Below are 8386 nucleotides of genomic sequence, written 5' to 3' on the forward strand. Positions count from 1 at the left end.
AAGAAAGAAAGCTCCATTAGCTAAATTATCACCCAAACATCCAAAAATGATCCTTCTGTTGTTGGGCTTTTTTAACTGAATGGTCAGTAGCATAGTGAGACTGACACCTTTGGTCCTTAGAATCGGGTCTCTGATATGAGCGTCCCAAGAAGATGTTTCTTTTGGGAGAATCACTATGAGAACTATGACTGATGGAGAATATTTCACTCCAACCAACTATCAGTTCTATCGTTTTATTCAACTTCGATTGAGCTTCAGTGCCCGGTTCAAATCCTGTGTGCTCTGTGAAGCTTCCCTGATCACCCAAGACCAAAGTTAACTTCTGCACACGTGTTTGTAGCCCTCATTTGAGACTTACATGCTCTCTTGACCATTATTTTTATGTGCATCTAGTTTTTCCTCAGTCTAGGCCATAAATTCCTGGGGAACGAGTTTTGTTTCCCACACTTTTACATCTTTCACAGTGTTGGTTGTATACTGTGTGCACGCTAAGTTGCTTCAATCATGTCCAACTCTTTGAGACTCTATGGACTGTAGCCCACAAGGTGGTTCTGTCCGTGGGATTCTCCAGGCGAGAATACTGGGATGGGTAGTCCAGCCCTCCTCCAAGGGATCTTCCCGACCCAGGGGTCAAACTCGTGCGTCTTAATGTCTCCTGCATTGGCTTGCGAGTTCTTTACCACTGGCGCCTCCTGGTTATACAGTAGCAGCTGGGTAATCAGTATCTGTTGGTGGGTTCACAGGAGAGCAGATTACTCTTGGCCAATGTAGGCAGAAAAGTGCTATAGCCTGACTTTTTTTTTTCCTGAGATAACCAAGTTCATTGGCAAACGATACAGTTATTCCTCTGGATGGTCCTGAAGTAATGCATGCAGTCTCCTGTATGGCGTTTTCAAACTCTCCGCAGCCATTATTGCTGTTTTCCTTATACTACACTATGCTTAAACAGCCAACTCATTGAAAAAGTCCCTGATGCTGGGAAAGACTGACGACAGAATGAGAAGAGGACATCAGACAATGATATGGCTGGATGGCATCACCAATGCAATGGACGTGAACTTGGGCAAACTTCGGGAGACGGTGAGGGTCAGAGAGGCCTGGCGTGCTGCAGCCCATGGGGTCACAAGAGTCAGACACGACTGGGCAACTGAACAGCAACAACAATGCTTAAAGTTGGAGTTGTGTTTATTGAGCAGAGAGCTTATGAAACTACTCTTGAATTTTCGATGCAGTATTTAAATTTGACTCATCTAATGAAGAGCAGGATGCGCACAGGGAGAACAAACCTAGTTCCATATAATAACACGCATTTTTACATTTGTTTAAGGGAAGGATTTATTAAAGCAGCATGCCTTGTTTTTTGTGGGAGCCAGTTAGAATCTTAAAAAAGTCTAATATGGGAGAGAACTAGAGTCAAATCTAACAGGATATGTAGCCTATTTCCTCTTTTAAGGGTAGCCTGTCTCCCAGTAATAAAAATTAAGGATTTCAAAGAGTGCACATTCTTCATATCTTTGCCAAAAGGTTTGTTTGGATTTTTCCTCAACATCTTACTTTTTGGCCAACTCAGTGCTTTGCTCATAGGATTCGATTAAAAATTCCTTGACCTTGAGTCATTAGGGTAAGCTGTGAGCTAACACAGGGACAGCGCAAGGGACCACTTTATCCTATGTAAGCATGAACCCTCTTCCAAGTACTTCCTGAGTCCAAGTACATTTTAGGGTGACTCTAACAGCCCTGAAATAAGGCAAGAGCATTATGGCATAAAAGGATAAAACTCTTGGTATTTTTCAACCAGTGATCCTCAAACTTTACTGTATACACAGATTACCAGGGGATTGTGTTAAAATGCGGATTTTGATTTTGTGGGTTCTTATTTTTAATAAGCTCCCAAGTGGCGCTCCGGGTGCTGGTCTGGGGCTGCATGGGATCATCATCGCCTTAGAGAGTCTGGGGCTTTCAGACCCCTCATTGCTGCCCTAGAATCTACCCTCTCCCTTTCTTCTCTTGGTGTTCTAGCCCATAGGGCCACTATGCCTCCTCCCTCCCAGGGATCCCTGTCATTTCACCAACACGAAATAGGACTCACTCCTTTCCTTTTTGATAATAAGCTGTTTGTGACAGGAAAATGGAACAAGATGACGAAGTGAAGAATCAGATGCTCCCAGGCAAGAATCCACCGCATTTGAGATTATTCAGACAAACTGTAGCATGTTTTACATCATGGGCAAGGCTTTGTCTCTAACCCTTAGTAGAATTTAATAGCAGTTACTGTGATGAAACTTCAAGCTGAAATTCTGTCACAGAGTATGGTTTTGTTCATATGGAAAATAGGAATCCTTGGAGAATAGTAACCAGAGGATTGTTTATCTGCTGGTTTTCATTTGGACAAGAACTCCAGCCATACTATAGTAACATACAAAATGGAAAACCTCCATGATGCCCTTTAAAATTCTGGCTCCAAATACAAATCTCAAATATTTTTTTTAAGTTTTTTTATCTTTTAAATTTATTGGCCACACTGTACAGCATGTGGCATCTTAGTTCCCCAGCCAGTGATTGAACCTGTGCTCCTTACATTTGGAAGCGGGAATCTTATTAACCATTGGACTACCAGGGAGTCCCCTCAAATATGTTTTAGTGTGAAATAGTGAAGAGAAGTCAACAGAATGAAAAAACATCCCTAAAGAAAAACATCTATTTCTGCTTTATTGACTATGCCAAAGCCTGTGTGTGGATCACAATAAACTGTGGAAAATTCTGAAAGATGGGAATACCAGACCACCTGACCTGCCTCTTGAGAAACCTATATGCAGCTCAGGAAGCAACAGTTAGAACTGGACATGGAACAACAGACTGGTTCCAAATAGGAAAAGGTGTACGTCAAGGCTGTATATTGTCACCCTGCTTATTTAACTTCTATGCAGAGTACATCATGAGAAATGCTGGACTAGATGAAGCGCAAGCTGGAATCAAGATTGCTGGGGGAAATATCAATAACCTCAGATATGCAGATGACACCACCCTTATGGCAGAAAGTGAAGAAGAACTAAAGAGCCTCTTGATGAAAGTAAAAGAGGAGAGTGAAAAGTTGGCTTAAAACTCAACATTCAGAAAACGAAGATCATGGCATCTGGTCCCATCACTTCAGGGCAAATAGATGGGGAGACAATGGAAACAGTGACAGACTTTATTATTTGGGGCTCCAAAATCACTGCAGATGGTGACTGCAGCCATGAAATTAAAAGGCGCTTACTCCTTGGAAGAAAAGTTATGATCAACCTAGACAGCATATTAAAAGCAGAGGCATTACTTTGCCAACAAAGGTCCACCTAGTCAAAGTTATGATTTTTCCAGTAGTCACGTATGGATGTGAGAGTCGGATTATAAAGAATGCTGAGCACCAAAGACCTGATGCTTTTGAATTGTGGTGTTGGAGAAGACTCTTGAGAGTCCCTTGGACTGCAAGGAGATCCAGCCAGTCCATCCTAAGGGATATCAGTCCTGAATATTCATTGGAAGGACTGATGCTGATGCTGATGCTGAAGCTCCAATACTTTGGCCACCTGATGCAAAGAACTGACTCAATGGAAAAGACCCTGATGCTGGGAAAGATTGAAGGTGGGAGGAGAAGGGGCCGACAGAGGATGAGATGGTTGGATGGCACCACAGACTCGAGGGACATGAGTTTGAGTGAACTCCAGGAGTTAGTGATGGACAGGGAAGCTTGGCATGCTGCAGTCTATGAGGTCACAAAGAGTCAGACATGACTGAGCAACTGAACTGAAGTGAACTCAACCCACCAAGCAACCTTCTGAGAACAATACCCTCTGGCAGTCTAGATTCAGAAATTAAATAATTTATCCAAGAACAGCAACTAGTAAGTTGAGTTAAATATGAAAAAAAAAGTGAAAGTGTTAGTCACTCCATCATATCCAACTCTTTGCGACCCCATGGACCGTTGCCTGTCGGTCTCTCTGTTCATGGAATTCTCCAGGCAAGAATACTGGAGTGGGTTGCCGTTTCCTTCTCCAGGGGATCTTCATGATCAGTGATCAAAGCCAGTCTCCTGCATTACAGGCAGATTCTCTACCATCTGAGCCACCAGGGAAGCTCATTTATTTAAATCTAAGGCCTACCAGCGGAGAAGGTGATGGCACCCCACTCCAGTACTCTTGCCTGAAAAATCCCATGGGTGAAGGAGCCTGGTAGGCTGCAGTCCATGGGGTTGCTAGGAGTCGGACACGACTGAGTGACTTCACTTTCACTTTTCACTTTAATGCATTGGAGAAGGAAATGGCAACCCACTCCAGTGTTCTTGCCTAAAGAATCCCAGGGACGGGGGAGCCTGGTGGGCTGCCGTCTGTGGGGTCGCACAGAGTCGGACACGACTGAAGTGACTTAGCAGCAGCAGCAGCAGCGGCAAGGCCTACCAGAAAAAGTTGGCACTTCACTTCTCATGGACTACAAAGCCCTGGGCTAGACTTTTTCCCTATATGGTGCCTGTTTCAGTTCAGTTCAGTTCAGTCGCTCAGTCATGTCCGACTCTTTGCAACCCCATGAATTGCAGCATGCCAACCCTCCCTGTCTATCACCAACTCTCGGAGTTCACTCAGACTCACGTCCATCGAGTCAGTGATTCCATCCAGCCATCTCATCCTCAGTCGTCCCCTTCTCCTCCTGCCCCCAATCCCTCCCAGCATCAGAGTCTTTTCCAATGAGTCAACTCTTCGCATGAGGTGGCCAAAGTACTGGAGTCTCAGCTTTAGCATCATTCCTTCCAAAGAAATCCCAGGGTTGATGTCCTTCAGAATGGACTGGTTGGATCTCCTTGCAGTCACCAGGGACTCAAGAGTCTTCTCCTACACCACAGTTCAAAAGCATCAATTCTTCGGTGCTCAGCCTTCTTCACAGTCCAACTCTCACATCCATACATGACCACAGGAAAAACTATAGTCTTGACTAGACGGACCTTAGTCAGCAAAGTAATGTCTCTGCTTTTGAATATACTATCTATGTTGGTCATAACTTTTTTCCCAAGGAGTAAGCATCTTTTAATTTCGGACACAACTGAAGTGACTCAGCAGTAGCAATGATGTTTAGAGATTCAGACATTTTCTCATTTAAAGAAGCCGGTTAATCAGTTTTAAAAAGAAACAAAGGGAGATTTGATGCCTGGTCTTGAATATTTGAAGAACTGTTTAACAACGATTTAGATAATTTATTTGCTTTTAAAAATGTTACTAGGGCTTCCCTGGAGGTCCAGTGGTTAAGAATCCATCTTCCAGTGCAGGGGACATGGGTTCGACCCCTGGTTGAGGACCTAAGATCCCACATGCCACAGGGCAACTAAGCACACACACCGCAACTACTGATCCCGCACACACAGCCGCTGGGCCCGCGCACACAGCCGCTGGGCCCATGTGCCACAACTAGAGAGAAACCCATGTGCCGCAACAAAGAGCCCACCTGCTGCAACTAAGACTCATCACAGCCAAAAAGAAATAATTTTTTAAAAATGTGTTATCAATTGTGGGCATACTTCAGGTCAAAATGACTTCTTTTGGGACTTCCTTGGTGGTCCAGTGGTTAAGACTCTGCGCTTCCATCACCCAGGGGGGGTGCAGATTCGATCCCTGGCCCCGGTGGCCCTAGTGGTCAAGAACCCACCTGCAAATGCAGATGAGTTAAGAGATGTGAAATCTCTCCCTGGTTCAGGAAGATGCCCTAGAGGAGGGCATGGCAACCCACTCCGGTATTCTTGCCTGAAGAATCCCATGGACAGAGGAGCCTGGTGGGCTACAGTCTGTAGTGTCGCAAAGAGTCAGACACGACTGACGTGATTTCGCACACACACTGGAAACTAAGATCCCTTACATGCATTGTGGTGCAGCCAAGAAAAAGAGGGGGAGCAGCAGCTCTTTCCTGGTTGGAACCATGGAGGGTTCAGTAGAGAAGAAAAAGAAGGTTTTTGCCATGCCAGAAACCCTTAGATAAAATAAAAGAATTTTGCAGAGCTTAAGATCAAGAGCTTGAAAAAGAAGTCTGCCCTAAAGATGCTTTGAAAAGCAAAGAGAAAGCTTATCTATGAAAATGTTCTATGAAAAAGTGTAGCATTATGACAGGAATACAGGCAGAAGGTATCACAGGAATATAGGTAATCATATCCATTACCTGCAAAAGTTTCGAATGGCCAGGATGGCAAGAAAAGCCAGCAACATCTGTGTACCCTCTGAACCCAAATTGGTGCTTGTCATAAGGATCAGAAGTATGAATGGCGTTTGCCGAAAGTTGGAAAGTTGTTTCAGCTTGTTCGCCTCTGTGAGATCTTCAGTGGCACCTGTGTGAAGCTCAGCAATGCTTCAATCAACACGCTGAGAACTGTGGAACCATACGCTGCATGAGAGTCCCCAGACCTGCAGTCAGTAAATGAATTGATCTACAAGTGTGCTTATGGCAAAACCAAGAAGTGAATTGACCTGACAGATAACACATTCATTGCTCGATCTCTTGGCAAAGATGGCGTCATCTGCACGGAGGATCAGATTCACGAGATCTATGCTGTTGGAAAATGTTTCAAAGACGCATGCAACTGCCTGCAGCACTTCAAGTTGTCTTCTCCACGAGGTGGAATGAAGGAAAAGACCACCCATTTTGTAGAAGGTAGAGATGCTGGCAACCGGGAAGACCAGATCAGCAGGCTTATTAGAAGGATGAACTAAGGTATCTACTGTGATTATTTCTGTAATCTGGTCAGTTAATAAACAGAGGCTGCTTTCAAATTAAAAAATTTATATGATAAAAATAGGCAAAGGATCTGAGTGGACGTTTCTCAAAAAAACTGGCTGATAATCTCACAAAGTCCTGCTCAATGTCATTATCTATCAAGGAAATGCAAATAAAAACCACTGTGAGATGGCACTTCTCATCCTTTCGAAAAGTAGATAATCCAGGTGTTATAGAGGATGTGGAGAAAATGGAGCCTGTGTCCATTGTAGGTGGCAGTGTAAAGTGCTGTGTCTGCTGTGGAGAATGCTCTGGAGTTCCTCAAAATGTTAAGCGGGGAGTTTCTGTCAGCTCAGTTCAGTTGCTCAGTCATGTCCAACTCTCTGCGACCCCATGGACTGTAGCATGCCAGGCCTCCCTGTCCATCACCAACTCCCGGAGTCCGCCCAAACCCATGTCCATTGAGTTTGTAATGCCATCCAACCATCTCATCCTGTCATCCCCTTCTCCTCCTGCCCTCAGTCTTTCTCTTTGCAATCTTAGCTGTTCTCATCAGGAAGCCAAAGTATTGGAGTTTCAGCTTCAACATCAGTCCTTCCAATGAACATTTAGGACTGATCTCCTTTAGGATGGACTGGTTGGATCTCCTTGTGGTCCAAGAGATTCTCAAGAGTCTTTTCCAACACCACAGTTCAAAAGCATCAATTCTTCAGTGCTCAGCTTTCTTCACAGTCCAACTCTCACATCCATACATGACCACTGGAAAAACCATAACTTTGACTAGATGGGCCTTTGTTGGCAAAGTAATGGCTCTGCTTTTTAGTATGCTGTCTGGGTTGGTCATAACTTTCCTGCCAAGGAGTAAGCGTCTTTTAATTTCATGGCTGCAGTCAGGACCCAGCAATTCTTTTTTTTTTTTAATTCCATCTTTATTGAGGTATTATTGTACATCATTGTGCGTGCGTGTGTACTCAGTCACTTTAGTCCTGTCCAACTCTTCAACTCTATGGACTATAGCCCATCATGCCCCTGGGTCCATGGGATTCTCCACGCAAGAACACTGGAGTGGGTTGCCATGCCCTACTTCAGGGGATCTCCCCGACCCAGGGATGGAACCTGTGTCTCCTACAGCTCCTGCATTTCAGGCAGATTCTTTACTTCTGAGCCAATTAATGGATACAGTTTGGTGAATTTGGACATATGTATAAACCCATATTATTAACACCACAATACAGGTATTAAACATATTCATCACCTACAAAAGTTTCGTTGTGTCCATCTGTTGGATAACCATGTTATTTTTCACCAATTCACATGTTTAAACATATGAAATCTTCAAAAGAGTCCTTTTCCTTCAATCTTCTGGACACAGAAATTCTAAGAATATTCTAATTCTGATCCTCAGAATATAAGACACAAAAGCATATATCCACATAAAAACTTGTACACAGGGCTCCCCTGGTGGCTCAGTGGTAAAGAATCCGCCTGCCAATGCAGGAGACACAGATTCGATCCCTGATATGGGAAGACCCCACATGCTGCAGAGCAACTAGGCCCATTCACCACAACTACCAAGCCTAAGCGTAGAACCCGTGACCCACAACTGCTGAAGCCCACGCACCCTAGAGCCCATGCCTGGCAACAGGAGAAGCCGCTGCAG

The 8386-nt window shown here is 44.3% G+C and overlaps 1 pseudogene; it reads left to right on the forward strand.

Moving 5' to 3' along the window:
* LOC108635906 lies at nt 5938-6722 on the forward strand (annotated as a pseudogene).

Source organism: Capra hircus, chromosome 4 (assembly GCF_001704415.2).
Source record: "Capra hircus breed San Clemente chromosome 4, ASM170441v1, whole genome shotgun sequence".
In the NCBI taxonomy this organism is placed as follows: domain Eukaryota; kingdom Metazoa; phylum Chordata; class Mammalia; order Artiodactyla; family Bovidae; genus Capra; species Capra hircus.